This window comes from Tribolium castaneum, chromosome 9 (genome assembly GCF_031307605.1).
Source record: "Tribolium castaneum strain GA2 chromosome 9, icTriCast1.1, whole genome shotgun sequence".
In the NCBI taxonomy this organism is placed as follows: Eukaryota; Metazoa; Arthropoda; class Insecta; order Coleoptera; family Tenebrionidae; genus Tribolium; species Tribolium castaneum.
In genome coordinates this window covers 6,597,726-6,618,699 of record NC_087402.1, presented here as the reverse complement: position 1 = coordinate 6,618,699, position 20,974 = coordinate 6,597,726, and the positions used below count along the sequence as shown (strand labels likewise).

The following is a 20,974-nucleotide window of genomic DNA, read 5'->3' as shown; positions in this document are numbered from 1 at the left end:
AATTGATTCAGGAAGATTGCGCCGTAGTCCGACTCAGTCGCCGGATTTTCGTCGCTGATTGAAATAACACATCAAATTTCAATATGACAGGAAATGGATGGGCTATCACAAGGAAACTGAGATAATAATAGATTGGGCGATAAAAACGACCATTTTTAAGGGCTGATGTTTAATTTCGATTCATAATTCAGGGCTGGACGTTATCTTCGGACTTTTGTACATTGGAGAGACAAATTATCCTTTCGGGTGGTTATTTCGGTCCCAAATCGAAATTTTATAAACGATGAATTATTAAAAGGGTTCCCTGTTCGTGGAAGTTTTGGGTTTTTTACGATTCTCACGGGTTCTTTAATTATGAAAGTGATTATCGACGTTTTGCTTAATTGTAGGAGTGTTGCAAATGACGTCAGGTTGACACCTATTTTTATTCTTATAAATTTATTCAGGTATAACAGGTAATGCTTGTTTGTTCGATTTTATTATCTATACGAGCTACCATCAGCTAGACTTTCAACATAATTGGATGGAAACGCCACTGATATTATTTTATATTTTTATTCTAATGTGGGCTTGCTACCTGCACCTGCTGTTTTAATGATGGTCACTAAATTAATCAACGATACGTACAGGGAAAAAGTTTTGATGCCTTCCAATACTTGTCTCTATTTTTTCTTACTCATGATTATGAATTATAATTGCTTGCGATAAATACGTGTTGGCATCTACTGATTAAAACATTTTTTTAATTCACCTCAGGTAAAAAAATATAATTCAATTCGAATAATGTTTCTTTGAATTTACTCAACTTTTTGATGTTATCCTTGCATTGGTGAACAAATGCACTTGTATAACTGTAAATTTGAATTTTATTTTGTGTCACTCATATTTTGCTCTGTGACCTGAGAGAATCCGGTATTGGTAATTGGCCGTATGTGTCATTATCATTGCTAATGAGCAATAAAATAAATGAAAATGTGGATAATCTCGAAGAGGCCATCAGGAGCTAAATCCCACGTAGCGTCGGGAAACGCCTGGAAGTTTGAAAGGATTCACCAGTGAAATCGTGCCGGGGATACAGACGGCAGATGTTTAATTTCGCCCGTGATAACAATTAAAAAGGCCGAACGTGCTCTGAAATATTGACACGGTGGAATAGTTAAAACTAATTCCCTTTTTGATTAAACTCCTGCGGTGCAATAAAGCATCGCCCGTTCCTGCAAACCGGCTCGCAGTTCTTCGCCCATCTAAAGGACATTTAAAACGAGAAATAACGCGGTTACTCCACTTACGTTGAGAATGCCAACCCCGTCGGGGTTTATGTTTTATTTATTGGTTTTGCAGGAACCGGTTTAACGGCAGGAGACCGCAGTGGTAATCACGTATTCGTCTCGCATTTGCGACGTTTCGAATCCTGTCACGTTCAGGTTCTCGCTGTGCAATTCGTGGAAGTTTCATACTAGTCGCTCGTCTCACTCTATAAACTCTTGTAAGTTCGATTGGGCGAAACAAAAACTTTGAAAAAGGGGCAATCTATAAAGAAATATTCCTCCTGCTGGCCACCGACGAGCTTCACAGAATCTGATATGAGGAGACTTCGTTTTCTCCGTTTTCGAGCATCTTTTCCAGAAACTTGCAATTTCGTCATCGTTCTGATTCACGGCGAACGTGGTTATCCTTGGAATTTGCAACGCCGACAAGGAATTTTTTGCCAACTGTGTAAATAAACTATTTGCGTACATTGCCGTTTATCTTCCTTTATTTCTGTTTGGATTAACTTGTTAATTGTGTGAAGCACATCAGACGCAATGCCCATCTCACTTTTGCATATTCTGCGAAATAATATAAAGTTTAACAAAGATTTTCAAAACACTTGATGCCACCTAGAAACTAGAAAGCTGTAACTACCTAAAGTCCTCATTAGGTCACTCTTCTCCTGGATGTTCTATGATGTGAATGAGGAACTTCATTCAGGAATAGAAGAAATAAAGGTTTGAAAAAAAAACTATGAGAAAATCAATAGATCAGGCAACCAATTTATTTTCTGGATATGATACCTTCCGACAGCAATTACTCTCAAGCTCTTTTTTTGGAGGAACAGATACTGAGCTAACTTTTGTCTGTAGTGAAATGCGAAATTTATTAAACCGTTTGGAAATATTACATCAGATGGTGGTTTAGTGTGGTTTTGGTCGTGGAGTGGCAAAATTCAGAGGGTGGCAAGCGGGGCCAATTCCGATATATCTGTGGAATCATAAGTCGTAAATTGCACCGTTCCCTTGGGCGTGTTAACAGTCACTATCCGACACGAAGCCCTGCATTTTTAATATTAATTTGGCGAGCATGCAAGTTGCTCTTGAGCACGCTACCTGTTCAAGTGCGTGACATCATGGCATTCTTCGTGATCGTCCACCGATATAGCGTGACGATTCACCGTCATGTTAACGCATAACCCTCGCGTTAAAGACAGTTGCCACACAAGAAAAGGAAAAAGAAGACGTTCCTTCATCAGAACTAATGGTTGGATGGTCGCCATTAAACCACGCTCATCCTTTCCGAAAGATTTGGAAGGAACAATCGGAAGGAGGAGGAAGCTCTTTATGTTACCGAGTCACAGTATCGTGACCACAGAAAATTAAGTGCAATCTGCATACGTGAACCGTTGGTGTATTTACTCGACAAGGGTTTTGTCGTCATGCAACGGGGACTGATAAAAATAAAGCTCCTTTAAAATAGAATTACGACCTCCACGGTCTCATCCACATTTCAGTTGTGGGAAATGTTAGCAGTCGCGGGGAAAACGGATGTGGATTTGATGATTGTCTTGTGTGAATCTTAAACTTCTAGAACAATAAGGCATTGTGTAACACGTTTTTCCACACGGTGGTGCTTTTTCTACACTGGAGCGTAATCAAATTATCATACAAAAGGAGCACATTTCAGTGCATGCACCAGCTGCATCCAGGCAGTGGAATTTTGAGTGTTAGTTTTGGGTTTTGGAGCATAGTAGTAGCGTCTTTCGGGTGTTAATTGGCTTGATTGAAACCGACTTTCCCAGACACCGTCCGAAGGTCTTGTTCATTGTAAAGCCGTGTCGTTCCGCTCTTATAAACCCGCGACCTTCCTCTTGTCTTCGGTTCCCGGCGGTGAATTTACAAATTTACGTCTGCACGCTCTGCGGCCACGGAGTTCGCGCTCGGTTGGCTATTTTCAGATAGGGCAGATAACGAAAGACATTTGAATGAATTTCAGTCAAATGAAAACACAATTAACGCATACATAATGAGAGGGATTCGTTCCGGACGGCGGACGTTGTTAAACGATGCCAAGCATCGTTTAGCAACGCAGACGTATTGTTTCTCGGAGGAATTTTTTACCTTCTTGGAATATTTTACGCTTTTTGTGGTTCGTTTGCCATTAGTTATGCTCGCGTCTATCGACTTCTTGTTGGAAGTGATTTAGGAGATATGATTGCCAAGGACACGCTTTGATCGGATTATTTGTTGACGTGAGGGAAGTACTTTCGTGATGCAATTTCCAACGGGAAAAGGAGATGGGTTTTCTTAATAACACCATCCTGGCAGTAATTTTGATTAAGTTGTAGGTTTTGATAGATGGGATATCAGCCTGACCTCAACCTCAGGTTTTTGCACTATCATGTGATGAGACCAGTTGAATAAAAATTATCTAATCTAAATGATTGTTGTGATGTTCTCACGTAGTAACAAACGAGATATTCAAAATTGTCTTGCACGCTCTAACGCATAGGTGTGGCACATGCTGGTTACTTGAGCGTAGAATGATCTTCACTTTTTCATTGCTTCTTTGTAACCTTGGAAGAAGAAGGAATTTCACAAGAATTTGGTTTTTATTACTCAATAATAAACAAGCCAAAAATTCGTTTAAAATTTTTTCTCTTCTCTAATCATCTTAAACCCATTTAAAACAAGAAGTAATTTACAACTTCATTTTCTTTAAAAATGAGTTCTTAAACTAGCAGATGGCGCAATAACTCTGCAGCACTGTGTGCAATTTTACGACCACGAATGCAATTTCAAGACTAAATAATACCCCTTCTTTTTCAAAATAATTCCAAAGCTAATATTGTAGCAGCCCACTAATTAGTAACTGCTCAAATATTGTTTTAACATATAATTTCATTGGCTAGATAGAATTTTTAATATTGTTGAATTTGTAAATTGTGGTTTGTGAAAGCTAATCATGATTCAAGAGTTAAGGCACAAAGACATTAGTTTCTCTTTATATTTGCAAAACCAGCAAGTCATTACTTCTTAATGATATCTGCATTAATTAAACTGGACTCACACTGGGTGCAATTCTCGTTTACTATTTTTTTCTGTCATCAGTTTATTGAGGTTTTATGGTGCGATTTGGCACAATTATAAAAATTATTACTTGTTTGAAGATACGTCTGTGATAAAGCAATGAATTAAAAAACTAATTTTATGCCATAAACGGCTTCTAAAACCAGTTTTTTTAATATTATGTATTATTATCCTTGTTTTTGCCTCTTATCCTTTATGAAAAATGCATCAGTATTGTAGTTTTATTAAGATTCAGTTTTTATTAGACTTCACAAGTTTGGATTTGTATTTTACTGTAAATTTTAATGAGGATTGTTTTCTTTGTTATTGTGTTCAAATTGTGCAACTAAGTGAACGGTTATAGCGGCCATAACGCTAATTTCATTAACGAGAAAATAGATTTGATTCAGTTACTTAGACCCGTTGCCTTACATTGTCATTCACACATAAACAAGGGTAATAAAGAGCAATGTTGCAAAAAAGGTAAAAGCGTAAAATTGCAATTAAGTTGGTAAAGTTTGTAAATTATTAAAAAAGCATGTTTTGTGGTTACAAAAGAGGTGTAATAAACGTTTAAAAAAGACGCTTTACAGGGCTTTGAGTAAAAACACCGGGAACATGAATATTGCATTAAAATTTAACGTTGCAAAGTTTGAAATTTACAGCTGCACCGTGGTCATAACTCCTATGGAAATGTGTGTGAGATAGTTGGCATTTAGTCAACAATTGTTTTACAAATTAACATGGCATTGTGATTTTCTCCCTGCCATATCAAAATTCATTCGGAACTTCCTACAAAGCCCATAACGAGACACCTAATCCCTTGTAACATTGCACACCTGTTACCTTGAAAAGCTTCGTTTGTTACGAAAGAGGTATCTCAGGTATCCTATAATAAAAATTAGTTCCAGTGATGTAGTAACCCATATCTCCAATCCCAGGCTTGCCTAATTTGAGCGTTGTGTAATACGGAAAGTTTGGCGTTTTCTTGTGCCATGTTTTGGCGTAATTCCGGGAAATTTGCTCCCGAAATTGGTTAATTTTCACTAACCGGATTTCGTCTGGACGAGCCAAAAAAACAACAACCCCGTGGGTCATTTATATTCCGGACTTGGGATCAATAGAGGAGCTTTCCGTATTCCGGGCAGGTTTTCGCCCGGAACAAGGCTCCATCGTTCCTGAGGGAAACTTCGCGCGGCCATTCTTTCTTCATTATGTTTTAAGTTCGGTTTCATTTTTTCCACTCGAACGTTGCATTTAAATCGCCTCTTTTTGATTTACGAGCTAGAGAAGGCACCGCCGTGAAATTTTACTTCTTAATTATGGAAAAAAATATAATTATCGAAAAATACGGTATGGCTAACTCATTTAAAGCGGAACAGTAACGGTTCGAGAGTTTACATTGAAATTAAAAAAAAATGGAGAGACCAACTACGGACATAACTGGAACGCTTGTAGAGATGATGTTTTAATTGAGGAAAAAATGTTGGTAGATTGGTCATCCATGGGCAAAAGGCGTGACGATAACACAGCGGCAACGTTGCGTATCATTTTAAACATGACGGATTTTTTATGTCCGCGCTAGAATGGAGTTCAAGGACTGATGACGTATTTTCCCCGTCTTCCACCCGCACTGTACGATCCGGCAATTGCACACAAACAGCATCAGAGCGAACGGAATGAGCCATGGAAGTCTATTTACGTTGGCACTGTTGCCGGCTCTACCTCGTTTCCTGAGGCAGTGTGGTCTCTGGTCCTTTTTTTCTGACTCACTTTATTTATTGCGGTTATTTTTGACATTTTACGAGCTCTAACACCGGCTTGCCGACGTATCATACATTGTGTTACATATTTGACGCTGCGGTAATGGAAAAATATGCAATGAGACCCATCGAGGAGAAAATGGATTTTTTATTATTCATTTCCCTTGAATTTTACATGTTTTCTGTTGCCAGAGATTTCTTACAACAGTCTCAGACTAACGTAACCATGTAGTTATGTGGTGTTTTTGAATTTTTTCATTTTAAATTAAGTCTATACATGGACATGACCACCATCGGGAAATAATTTCGTTCATTTTTATTTCATTAGTTTCTTCTTTTGAACAATTGGGCAAATATCAGGAAGTGAGGTAAAGGATAATGATTTGTTTACCAAATAAACTAAAATTAAACTCTATTTTTTAATATCTTCCACCTATGTATTTTATTTTATTTTTTCTGATTGGTTGTTCCTTCACGGACGTTTTTTTTTAATATTCTGGCTCCAATTTTGGTACAATATATTGTTGCTTATGACAATTAAAATAAATTGTGTCAATGCTGAAAAAGATAAAGAACTCCATGAATGAAGTTCAAGAATACTTTTTGACTTTTTCTCGTGAAAAAAGTATCTTAAAAGCCGATCCTGCCTGCAATGTTTCTTGCTTCGAAAATTTTTTAGAATGGTTAAGCCTTTGAATGAAACTTTTTCTGTCGATATGTTAAAATATTTCAGTAAATTTAACTAAAAAAATTGTATCCAAAAAATATTCCAATGTAAATTTATACATTTTTTCAAAGAACACATGTTTATTTGTGCAAAAAACAAGGCAAAAACAAAAGGACAAATTCTTTTATGTTTAATTATCAATACATTTATTTCTTTTTTTGACTTTATTTTCTTTTTACGAATTTTTTAAAAATTATTATTTCAGTTTTTTTAACTACCAGAAAGATAAAAGAGTAAAAAAAATAAAAATGGCGTTATTATTCAAAAACCAGTGATGTCACAAAAGTTGGTATGGTGTCAGATTGTAGCATTTACAAAAACAAAATCAACCTGTTCCAGGATTTTTTTTGAAAAGTGATCCACAACAGAACTATGAATTTCATGTGTACTTTAAACTCACCTTATACTAATAGATTTTGCTAAGTTTGAAAAAAAATAAAAACTATTTGAATTAAATGGTGTATTGGGTTTTATACGATTTAATTTTGAAAAAAATCATTTGGACCCTCGTATGTTTCAAAATCTTCTGGTCATAAATGCTTAGAACTTCTGGATTTGTTAACCAGTTCCGTAATAACATAGTAGTAGCAATAAGGAATTATTTTGTGTGCCAAGATAAAATCAAAGTTGTTCGTAGCATAACTATCAGAACTATTGATAAAATGATAAAATGTTAGAAGTTACAAAGACAATAAACACTAGAATTTTAATGCTTGTGTTTGGTTAAAACCTAGTGCGTTTAGGCTGAGTACAAAATAAAATGCGATGGTGAAATCGTGTGTAAAATGTCTTTCGTTCAAGTTCAGCACTTTGCATAATACATCACGATTTTTACGACTCCCCAAACAGAATATTTTCAGGTTGGCAGTTAGGAAACTGTCATAGATGACGATGACTCTTGACATTTTTATCGTTACAGGTTATAAAAATTTATTATGGTCATAATCAATCGTGTGAATTAATACCGTAAATGCCACGAATCTAGAAAGATAGTACTTAGTTATTAAATACCATTAGAAGCAACAAATACTCTTAATCTTTTTGATGGCATTAATTGGAGATTTATGACTCCGTCGAGTCATTTGATTTGCGTAAAATCCGCCTAGAGTTCATTCGATAAAGTATTATAAATAATTTATTATCATCACTTGTGGGCATCTCGCCGATAATTGTCACCACTTCCTTCCCGTCACAACACGAACATTATCTCAACAAACTGCAATCCATGATAATTCTATTGAATTTTAATTCGCGATGGCCATTTCACGCGTCATAGAGAACCAGCAACCGTCGTTCTTATGTAATCGTTTTTGGAATACCAACGGCAGGTCGCGTTGCCAAAAAGCGAGTGCAAAAGGTGAAGGGGACTCCAGGGGCCGTTACACCGTTACAGCAACGGTTCGGCATTTGGCACGGCGGTCACTCGGTCTGCTCTTCATCACTCTGAAGACGATTGCAAGATGATGGCAAATCCGCTAGTCAGCCTTCATAAAACGCATACCTGACTTACTTCTTGCACTAGAAAGGTGTGGTTTCGTAAAATGGATGATGTAGGCGATCATACATTTTTAATTTCTTTTATTAATCGTGGAACCGTGAAGGATCATGTTACGAGAGTTATTATGCTTACGAAACTTGATTGATTTTGTACGGGTTTGAGCACCGGTTGGCCCTCAAACTTTAAAAAATTCTCTTGAAAGTGTAGTATTTGTTTTCGTCTGGATGAAAATCATCGAAATGGATGTACAGTTGTCTCGCAACAAAAGCCCACGAGGTGGGGGACGTTCGCTTTTATCCGGCGATAGCTGTACCATTATGTAAAATGATTTGTCGCAACGGTAGTTTAGCATAAACAAACATTTTATTTATTTTTAATAGTTGTTTGAGATGTTCACATTTGTGAAGGTCAATGTTTAGTGACGTTTTTTCGAACGTAGGATAACCCCGATTATGCAAGTGGAGGCTTCCAAACTATGACAAATTCTGGTTGCAGAACTAGTCGTAAATTAGGAAATGTTTGCGCTTTTAGATAAATCATATAAACATTTAAGCATGAGATAAGAGATTATTTAAATATAAGACATAAAAAGGTAATAAAAATTTGTTTTTCACATACACATGACGGAGTCATACTGCTGGGGTGTTTATTGTTGATAAGATAATGTCTAATATTAAAGTGGTGCCCTAAATAACCTGCGATAAAGCATATGCATACGAATCCGATAAGATAACTATTTTTTATCTCGAAAATTGTCAAATAACGGTGGAGAAGTTTTTCCGTTTTAATACCCTTCCAAACAAATATAATAGAGATTGTACATCGACTGATTGCAGTCCAACAATCGATTTTACGTCAATGAGATTAAAGTGAGTGATGAAAACCTGCCCAGATTTGGCCGATAAACAATCTAATCAGCCGGTTAATGTCAAAGAACATGACTTGTACACTAAAGTTTTCCGCTTTTAATTAATTCACCTATATTCAGCCAAAAAGCGGTTTTGGTCGTCCTTCACTTGCTTGTTTATGTAAAATTTTGAAAGTTCATTTTGACAACGATTATTACTTAATCGATACTTTTATCAAATAAACACAATTGTACGATTTCCTAAATGGATTTCGTCACGTATTTGATATTAGCGTTCATTGTCCAATGGAATATTTTCTCAGTGATTTTTAATCGTCCCCTATTGCTGGCGACTGACTAAAAATAACCATCAGTTAATTATCTAATTTGGTTTTAAAATATATTTAACTCGATGTCGTCATGTCATTAAGTTTGCCAGTAAAACGTTACGAAAATAATATGTGTAACAGTAGTTTAGACAATAAAGAACACAACGTTTTGGAGGTGGACCTACTTTAACGCCCTTGGATTCAACAGTAAACAAAATTATTTCGAGACAGTTTTAACGGTTTAGTTTCCAGATTTATGGAATTCAATGAAAATTTTTTAGTCCTAACGTAAGCCGGTGTAAATTATTCTAAATTAATTTGCTCATGCTCATAATATTACGCATTAGGTATGTTATATTTCTTTTTCCTGGGTGATAAATAGCCTTAATCGCGATAAAACTTTGATAACATGAGTGTGGTATGTGGAGAACATAATAAACTTCTTTGATAAGTGATTTCTTTTCGGTAGTAAACTATTTGGAATGGAAACACTGAAAATTTATCGTCGATTAAATTTTTTGATTGTTTCCCCATTCTGATCAAGGTGTTGGAATTTCGAAAGTTGATAAAGTTTATTATCAGTGAATGAGCTATTAGAGTTTTTCCACACCTCGCCAAAATACACACCATCAAAACTTAAACAAATAACACGCCCCCGGAAGTTTTTGCAAAAACGTTTACTGATATGATTTTAAATAAGTCGATAAGAATGTTAGATAACCAAGTCGTTACCTCCTTAAAAATAGCAATTTTAATATGTCAGTGTAGCAGAAGCCTGTCATAATTCATGGATATCAATTACAGTGGGTTTTAATAGTGACGATAAACCATGTATTTTTTAAAGATAATTTTACTGTTGAAGTGGGAAGTCATAATTCAGTAAAGCCCACACAGCATTACAATTCTAAATTTTTGTCAAAGGCTACCTACAAGATAAAGACCTCCACTGTTTTCTTTATGGACATGTCTCGTTTCGCTCTTAAAAATGATTAATTTTTCTAGTCGAAAACGACATGATCTGCATATCAAAATTAAATGGATTTAAGTCGCATCGATTATTTATGGACACGAGCGCTGACATGTCGTTAATTTATTTAAAAAGTTGACATCATAATTTTTTTTCCTGAACACCAAATACGAATTTCGCGATGAAAACTTGTACCAAGTAAAATAACACGCAGTATTATTGCATTGCACATCTGCTCGCCCAAAACGTAAACAAATAGATCACAGTTTCTTGCTCATGAATGGCAATGATGTTGCTGTTTATTTCATTATGGAAATGTCAGCGAATTTCATAGACGCAAAAGTGGCTGCTTTTTTGCTTAGTGGCTCTGTAGCGCACATTTTCCTCAGGTCAAGTTTAAAAACAGTAAAAATCACAAATTTGCACAAAGTGTTATAGTTATAGTTTATAATTTATTACGTCAGGATTATAGGGTAAATAAACTACGATCTTCTCAACAGGACCTTTTAATTTTACTTTACTCTACAAAAGCCAGTTACAGACTAACTTATTTTCTAAAAATCCAGACATTCGGCATTCATCTTTAACACATGTTTCCCATCTTTCACACTCGCCCTAAAAGCCCTCACACACACTAACCATTCGGACCTCCCAAGCATCCCTTACAATTCTACGAATTCATATCAACTCGGCCTTTCCTGACAATGTTCTCGTCCTCGAGAACACATCCCAACCATCTAATCACTCATTCCCCTAATGACACTTACCATAACTTAAAATAACGAAACTAAACACTCTACTTATGTCCCCAAATTTTTCTAATAATAAAATTCCGATAAAAATTTAACATTACCCTTAACACTTGTACAACCTACTTTATCTTAATTATTACTCCTCTAAATTACTAACTAATTTTAATCTGTCTACAGAAATAATTCCTTTATAGAAGCGACTACTTTGTTGTTCGCCTTCTATATCTTGCACTAAATATCTATCATTCCCTATAAATTTAACAATCTCATAGGGTCCTCGATACTTAGGGCTCAATTTACGACTTTGGCCGGTCGACGGTACCTCAGCCCGTACCAACACCAAATCCCCTTGCTTGAAAACCCTAGCCTGACGCCGCGATTTATTAAAATTCGCGCACATACGATCCGCATTTCTTTTCAGCCGATCCGCAACTAAATTTTGCTCTTCTTCCGTATTTAAGCGTGTATTTAAATCGCGTATTTCGGCTGCTAACGGATTATTAGTGAACCCGTCTCGCGTGTATGTCCGGACCAAACTAAAAGGCGTTCTTTTAGTGACCGAATGGGTTGCATTATTAATAGCCCATTGTACTTCGCTTAATTTTTCGTCCCAATCACTACCTTCTATGTCATCCGTACTTGTACTTAAGCATGTTATTATCACGTCGTTTACTTTCTCCACTTGTCCATTCGATCTAGGACTTGCTGTTGCAATTTTTACGTGTTGGATTTCACAATCACCGCAAAATTTTTCGAACAACTTCGAAATGAACGCTGTACCTCTGTCGCTAATTATTTTATTGGGCTTTCCATAATTAGAAACGAATTCTTTCAAAAAACTAAGAGTTCCCTCGGCTCCTACATCCGGCAGCGCTTTTAATACTGTGTACTTACTAAAGCCGTCTATAATAGCGCATACGTATTTGTTTCCTGTTTTACTTGACGGAAAAGGGCCCAAATGGTCGATATGCACCACCTGAAACGGAGTACTGCCTTTGTCTAACGGGTGCAGCATTCCCGGTTGCCTCCCCCGCGGTGTCTTACTATACAAACAGTTAATGCATCGATTGATATATTTTCCTACCTCTTCCCGCATTTTTGGAAAATAGTAGCTCTCTTTTATTTTGTCCAACGTTTTATCTATTCCCAAATGCATAAGTTCTCTATGAGCGTTACTAATTATATCAAATCTTAAATCGACAGGTACATACAATCGCCACTTTCCATCTTTTACCCGATAAACACGACCATTGCATAACGTAAATTTAGAGTGCGTTGCCTGATCGCCCTCTTCTAATTTCTGTAAAACGCTTTTAGTTTCATTGCAGGTACGCTGTAATGCCGCTACCCAATCCGTATTTATCTTTATCCCCATGACATCTGGAAGTCCACCCACTGGCACGGCCCGACCAGCCTCTACCGCATTTCGGCTAAGGGCGTCTGCTACTTTATTGTTTTCGCCCCGGTGGTACTCAACGGTATAATCAAACTCTGACAACCTAATAAACCAACGCCCTATTCTTGGATGCATATCTTTTTTATTTGCCAACAATTTTAAACTGTTACAATCAGTACGAATTACAAAATGAATCCCTAACAAATAAACGCGAAATTTCTCTAGTGCCGCTACAATTGCTAAGCATTCTAGTTCATAGCTGTGGTATTTCGCTTCCTCGGGTGTCGTTTTTCGGCTGTAAAATGACACCGGTCGCAATGTTCCGTCATTCTGTTTCTGCAGAAGCACGGCACCTAACCCCGTTGAACTCGCGTCTGTATGAAGTTCTGTATAGGCGCCCGTGTCGAAAACGCAAAGGATTGGTTTGTTCATTAACGCTTTCTTTAACGACTCGAACGCGTTTTGCTGTATTACCCCCCATTTAAAACTACCTCCTTTTTTTAATAAGTCACTGAGAGGACGGGCAATAATTGCAAAATTCCGGACAAAACGCCTGAAATAACTAGCCAACCCCAAAAACGATCTGACCTTGTGTACGTCTGTAGGTACCGGAAACTCAGCCACTGCCCTAAGTTTATCCCTTCCCGGTTCAATACCCTCTTTTGAAATTGTAAAACCCAAATAATCAATTTTTGTCATAAAGAAAAAACATTTTCGCAAGTTTAACGTCAAGTTCGCGTATCTAAATCTATTAAATAACAATTTTAACTTAGCTAATCCTTCCTCTACAGTTTTGGACGGAATAATAATATCGTCCAAATACGCCATCGCAGTGTCATATCGCAAATTCCCAAGAACTATGTTTATTAATCTTTGAAACTGCGAGGGCGCATTCGCTAACCCAAAACTCATTCTCTTAAAACAGTAGACCCCATCAGGGGTAATGAAAGCCGTCTTACCTCGCGCGTCCCTCGACATTGGTACCTGGTGGTATCCCATGGACAAATCCACTGAGGTAAAGTAGATTTGGCCCCGAAGTCGATCCAGCTGATCGTCGATTAACGGCAAGGGGTAGTGCTGTTTCACTGTTTTCTTATTGAGCGCTCGATAATCGACACACATCCTCACTTCCCCGGACTTTTTCTTTACGAGAATTACCGGACTTGCAAATGGAGAATCAGTTTCTTCAATTATATCGGCCTCTTTCAATTCGCGCACTATATTTCGCACTTGTTCTTTTTCGGAAAACGACATACGATACGGTCGATAGACAACTGGTTTATCGTCTGTTAATTCAATGTCCATTTCTACTAGATTCGTACATCCAATTTGCTTAACATTTCGGGCCACTAAATCTCGATAATCATTTATAAGTTCCAACACTTTTTCCGCGTCTTTCCCGGCCAAATCAGTGTTGATTTCACACGCGTCAATAGGTTCCGTGTTAACATCTCGCCGATGTGTATATTCTCGACACACGTCCCCTCGCGCAACACTTTGATTTTCAACAATTTTTATGTCCTTTCCACTTATATTTAAAATGGGTAACACCGTGTCACCGTTCCTGTCTGTGCTTATTACACATCGTGGTACCCACTCTCCCGACTCGCGTAGTCCACCTTCGACACAAAGGGTACTTTCTGGTGTCTGTGTCCTGACTGTGATGTGCCCCAGGAAGTTATTTCGAATTACAGACGCCTCACTCGCCCACAAAACCGTTCTTGGAGCATTATTCGCACCGTTCTCTTCACATTTTCTTATTATAAGTTCGTGAGGTGTTTTTACAATTTCGATGTGCGGCTGTTCGGTGTATGGATGCCCGATTATCACTGGAATCTCCTGGGTTTCCCTCGGCACCACCAGGAGTTCGATCTGGGCGTTGATGCCGTCGATTTCTACATCCACCTGTGCGGCTCCTAAAACACTTGTAACTGCACCGCCGTAGCCCGTAACGTCCTTCTTCTTGTCCCAGTCACACATAAGTTTTAATTTGGGTACATAATCATCCCGGATGACACAAACTTCCGCTCCCATGTCCACGTAACCCCTAACTTCCACCCCGTTAATTTTCACGTCCTTAAAATACTTTAGATTGTCCGACTGAGCATTTATTGTCTTTACTTGCGCCGCCACTTCGTTTGCAGTAGCACCCCGTTGCGAATTTTCGTTTCGCCCTACTACTTGTCTTTCTCGCGAATCGCGACCCGGTACTTGGCACTCGCGCGCGAAGTGTCCCATTTTCCCGCACTTAAAACACGGAAAACATTTGGTGTTATTTTCCACTCTCGGAGTGTTACAGTTTTTAGAAATGTGGCCCTCTGCTCCACAGCGAAAACACTTTCTCTTCTCTGGCAAAATACGCCTCTCTGGAACCGAAATTAAATCCAACCGTTCATTGTTCCTCAAATCACGAAGAAGCTGCCACTCATCGTCGTGTCGAACAGTCAGCAGAGATCTCGCAACTTCCCTGGACTTCAACCCCGTGAGCAGCATTTCTTTCGTTTCCGCGAACGACAATTTTAAATCGCGACACATCGCCATTTTTGCGTAAAAATAATCTTCCGCGCTTTCACTGGTTCTTTGTTTTCTCTCCGACATCTCTCTAAACCTTTCGGCGAGCGTTCTTCGATCCGTATAATTTTCGCGGAATCGCATCTCAAACGCTGCCCACGTTGTTAAGGTATCCTGGTGATATCGATACCACAACAACGCGCTATCTACGAGGTGTTGACGCGCCACCTCCAACAAAATTGCATCACCCCAAAATTGACGTCCCGCCATGGTTTTGATGTCCTGTAACCACTGTAATGCGTCTGATGCACCTCCTTTTCCATTGAATACGCGTAAACTTTGCGTTAAATCGGGCATTACGCAATACCCCATGTTTCTCGACGCCCCAGGCGCCTCCACCCGGCCCAACGGAAGACTGTTCTGCAGGCCACTTGTCTCCGACACCACCCCGTTTCCAGACGACCCCAGCGTCCCCGACGCCTCCTTATCTCTGGACAACTCCTGTATGTCTGGCGACCCTGCTACCTCCTGGTCAACCGCCGCCGCCGCCGCCGCCGCCGCCGCCACTGTCCCTGTCTGAGCCTGTAACGCTTCGCTCACCGCTGCCTTCACTAATTGTAAAATTGTCTCTAAGTTCAAAAATTCCTGTCCTGATTGAGGGATGATTTCCTTCGGGCTTTCTTTATTCTTATCGTCCGTCATTTTCCTTTATTTCTTTGACCACTAACAAACTAACACTAATAAAACCAAACTAAGTCTCCACGAATAATTTTTTTTTTCACGATCCCACTTCTGATAAATTGTTATAGTTATAGTTTATAATTTATTACGTCAGGATTATAGGGTAAATAAACTACGATCTTCTCAACAGGACCTTTTAATTTTACTTTACTCTACAAAAGCCAGTTACAGACTAACTTATTTTCTAAAAATCCAGACATTCGGCATTCATCTTTAACACATGTTTCCCATCTTTCACACTCGCCCTAAAAGCCCTCACACACACTAACCATTCGGACCTCCCAAGCATCCCTTACAATTCTACGAATTCATATCAAAAGTGACAAATTTTGACAAAAAATCTTGACTATTCTTGCCTTGTCTTGAAATTCAAGATTTTGAATCAAGATTCAAGAACCAAGACAAGATTTTGATAATCCTTGATCTCGATGAAATTGGAGAATTCTTGCGAATTCCTGGTACTCTTCCTTTTCTATTACGTTTGGTCTGGAAGGCAAAACAACTTATCTGCAGGTAGTTAGGTATATTAACTGAGCTCTTGTCTTGATTCTCGGCAATACCAAGGCAACAAGAACAAGAACCGTTCTTGATTTGCGTGAAATACAACTTGCAAAAACATTATTTTCTATTCTTGTTTGCTAGAAAATCTAAAATCATGTAACACTTTCCATATTTTGTTGATCCTTTTTGGATCAAGGATCTGTCTCTGTCTTGTATCTTCTTATTCAGAAGAAGGCTTCAGTAAACAAAATACTGATGTGGGTAAACATTCTATTTTAACAAAATAGAAAAAATACAAATAAGGCACTGTTCTTTCAATTTCATTTACATATTACTGACTTTTGGTGTCTTCATATCTTCTGTTATTAACATAATCTTTTATCAAAGTGCATGTTTGTGCATGTGGTACAACAAACAACAATTTTTAACCGAGTAAGGAAACATTTCTTTCGAATGGGCAAAAACAATCCCAAAATTGAGATCCCAGTGTATGATTTTAAAAAATGAATTGCTCAAAAAGCTTTCAATGTGTAAACAGTAATGTGGTGTAAAGCGCGAGAGCGCATCAAAAACGAAAGCGTCGTGAGTGGTGCTCTCCTCGGCGTCGATAACGTCGGACGCTCGGCGTCTTTCCCGGGCAGCGTGGGCGTGCAGCTGGCTTGCACAATAAGCAAATTCTCTACAAATCTTCCGAATGTACTCGGCCGTAATCGTAAATTTTTCCCCTGGAATGTACTGTCCCGGTTGTGACGTCACGACGATCGATTCGCTTGCCAACAGGTTCCAAGATGTCCCCTTCGGACTCCCCTAAACCATCACTTACCAGCATCTTCCCCTCACCTTAAAACAAGCTGCATTGCAAATATGCGTGCAGAGCTCGCCATCGGATTTTTCTTTCTTTTGCAATGTCGCTGCCAAGTCTGCAAGCAAGACCGCGTCCTCGTATTCTTGGCGCAAAAACGATAAAAACTCTAAGGACGACGGAATTGCAGACGAGATTGGCTCTGACTGGAATAAATCTCAGATCTGAAGGGTCTTTCCGAATTTAGCTCCAGAAAGTAAAAGCGAGGGGTTCTAGAACCTTCTGGCCTATTCTCGAAATCAATACGGATTAGAAATTGGTGCCAGAGAGGTAGTTCATTCTGATATGCGATACGGAAGTGCTTAGAGGGATCGATACCTCCATTCCGAATTGATTTTTGATATGATCTGTGGAATTTAAGGTCAAGGTGTTTGTTTTTTTGGGCTTTTTGGGGTTGCCATCTTGGAGGCGAGGCCTCACGTTCATCTATTGATTTTGAGATTAGTGTGGATTGCTGGGGGCCTCGATTAATTTAGAATGTAAGATGCATGGTCACGGCTTCGGTTTCCCCTTGAAAAGTTCATTTACTCGAATAGGAATGGCTTCCAACGTAGGATCGATTCACTTGTAAATATCCTTGGCAACGCTTTATTATGCGTCGACGCTATTTTAATAACTCGGTAGTTTGCATTAAACGTGGCTTATGGTGCAATTAGCTCGACTTGATTGTTTACATCTTGCTAAACAGTTCCTGGATAATTCCCTTTTCTCGGGACCTCTCCTCGACGTTTATGAGGCTAACGAACGTGATCAAGTCTCTAGAAAAGAAGTTATTTATTTTAAGTCTTCACTTTTTGGGTTAATTTGTTTTTCCTCTCCTGATCGAAATGAACACCTCTAACAACCATAAATCAGCTCAATTCATAGCGATAAGTCCTATCGCTTCTAATGGACACATGTGGTTTTAGTGAAAGCCATCAAAGAGTTATAGATAGGCGTCCAGAAATAGCCGATTATTTGGTTTGGTTGATGTATACACATAGATCGGATGGGTTGGGTCAATTGCCAAAAGCCATCGGTGTAAAATTAGCAAAATACGAATGTACATACGTAAATGTAATATAATTTCCAGGAATATAAACAGTCCGCCTGGCAGCCAGCACCTTTGGTTTGCTATTAAAATTTATATTTATGACGTTTGGAGACGTGCCATTCATGACTTTATGTTCTGGTATAAACCATTCGTGCTATAAACAGTCGTTCCACGCCGGCACCGATGTTTTTAACATCCTTGTGGAAAAAATAGCGGCGAAGAGGGGTTGCTAAATCGGGGTTGCATGCCTGCGTTTATAAATACCGAAATATCAGCAGCAAGCAGCGCCAAGTGCAGGCACAGGATGTGAATGGGGCTCTTAGGGTTTATTACACTGAGCAGGCCTTGGGGCAGGCTAAAATTAAACCTGGATGTGGGAAAATCGTGGCGATTTTCCGAAAGTGAAGGAAATTAAAGGAAATAATTTCCGGTTCACTTTTCCCCATTGCGTCTTCTCGTTATCGAAGATGGGGTCATAACGCCTGCGTCGTTAAATAGCCGGGATGTAAGTTGGATAACGACCAGACAAAAATCGATCGGTCACTCTTTAGCGTTCACTGCACCCTGTTTTTAATGCAAATAAGCTAATGCACCCCGCGCAATTATGGATTCAGCCATTTAAATTTAAATCGCCCATGGGACACTGGTGATTGATTAGTCGATCACCATTAATAGACAAAGCTTGGTCTCAGTTTTAGACAGATAAATGCACTGTGTCATGCTCATAAACAAACCATTTCTGCGAAATTTATCACAAATGCCAACGAAATGAATTAATTGGTCAAATCAATTTAATTATTTTCAAGTCTGTTGATTCATATTTGTGTAAACAATTCGAATGAAATCATAGATTTGGAGACAGTCTGGGTGTTAGCAACTTGGAAAAAATGTTGAATTTATTCGAGTGTGTGGTTTGGAGTGGCTGCCGTTTACGTAGTGTTGATTCAGGTCATCACCAAAACATTGATATGCAAGAACCCCGATGTTGTTTACTCATCGAGCGTATCAGTGTTATTTTTTTCATTAAGATGTCGTTACGTCAGAATGGAATAAACTACGAAGTCAAAGATGACGTATCACGGCTGGCTCACGTGCCTTATGATCTTTACACTTCACTTATCAAATGTTTGGATTTCTCTTTTAAATTCTGTGATAGGATGTTTATGTTGTTTGGGTTTCGATAGATACGATAATCCGGCAATGTAAAGAAAGGGGTGATGATTTTATGCTATAACTCTTAAATTATTCAACTTGAATTACGTGAGTATCATGTAATGATCGATGGAAATTATGCACTGGCGAGGTTAACTGTAGTTTTTTGAATTTTTTGTATGTTTATCAGTAAGCTAATTTTAGATGCGCAACTATTCCACGCGAAGTGATAGACATAACTATTGATAACTCGACGTTTTTTTACATTATTTATGAAGTTTTGTCGTCAACACAAACATATTTTGTTGAATTCTGGATATATTTACGCTATCGCTGATCGAATATCGAGAGGCTTGCTATCTATTTATTTGCACCGACGATTTTTCAAAATTCGACATGATATTTTGTAAACATAGCTTTGTCGTAGCTTTGGGACTTAATCCAAAATGTGCTTCCGTTTATATTGTGACGTATTATGATTTAACAAAAATTAACGAAAATCGTAGATATACGTTAGAAAACACCGTGATATTTAAGGAGAAATCAGTATTTAAAGCGGTATTTACTAAAGACCAACGCTATTTTGAAATATGTTGTAATCACTTTAGTTAATAATAATGTCTCGATTTTTTGTTCAACGATTTTCTTTGTATTTTGCTTTATTTTTACATATTAGAATTCTTAAAATTAAAAATAAATAATTAAATAAATCGACACTGACTGTAGACATTTCGCCTATAAAACATAGTTCCATTGAACATATTTTTGTGTGGGCTACTGAATGTAATTCTTCGAAATTATGACTAATCGTTCTTCAATAAATAAAATACAAATATAAAATAATCTTCATCAAACACTAAAAGGGCAGTGATTTTTTGCTACTACTAAAAGTGTTTTTCTACAATTTGTTCAACCATTATTTCAAGAAACTTCCAATGATGATGATAAACAATCTAAAAAATTAAGAAGCGAACATTTTATGTTCATTTTACTTCAACTTGATATTTTTTATTGTGTGAAAATTTTAATTTTTTGTTAAGTTCGTGTTCTTATAGTATAAAGCAAGTTATTATTTCTACTCCTTAGGTAGTAATAATTGTTTAGAATGTTGGCGGCGACGGTGTTATTTTTACATGAACGAAGTATCGAATAGTAAATTCGTGACCTAGGCTAATAACTAGAACGGGGTAAAAATGAGGAACGTTCGAAGGGAAGCACGAATTGTGCGTTTGCGTGCTTGTGTCCTGTGAAAATGGCACGAAAGGTTAAGGAGTGCGTCATTTGCTTAAAGGATGTGACTTGGCGATGGTTAAGGGTTGATAAGAAGGTGTCAGTTTTTGAATAGACGCAGCGCGGAATTCAGGTCAAGTCGACTGTCCGACCTCCCGTCGGAGACAGGTTGGTCGGCCAAGCGTGATTCTGTTATTTTTGTTAATTTACGTTGTAGTCAAGTGAAGTGACTCTTGTTGGTTCTGCTGTTCTTTCATTTCGGATGGGATTTATTCCAGCCAGCAGTCGTCGAATGCAGCGCGCGCAAACTGTGACGTAGACCTTATTGCTATTGGTGTTCAGT

At 38.1% G+C, this 20,974-nt stretch overlaps 1 protein-coding gene and 1 non-coding gene across 2 annotated transcripts in view; one reads left to right on the top strand and one right to left on the bottom strand.

Annotated features, from left to right (window-relative positions):
• LOC103312701 (uncharacterized) overlaps positions 1-20,974 on the top strand; it is a 40,391-nt gene that overhangs the window by 6,893 nt on the left and 12,524 nt on the right. The gene's annotated exons all lie outside the window — the stretch shown is intronic.
• On the bottom strand, positions 10,944-20,777 carry LOC107399012 (uncharacterized). Its single transcript, XR_010335522.1, has 2 exons — positions 20,284-20,777; positions 10,944-11,140 (listed from the first exon to the last, which is right to left on the bottom strand). It is a non-coding gene; the product is annotated as an uncharacterized LOC107399012 (transcript).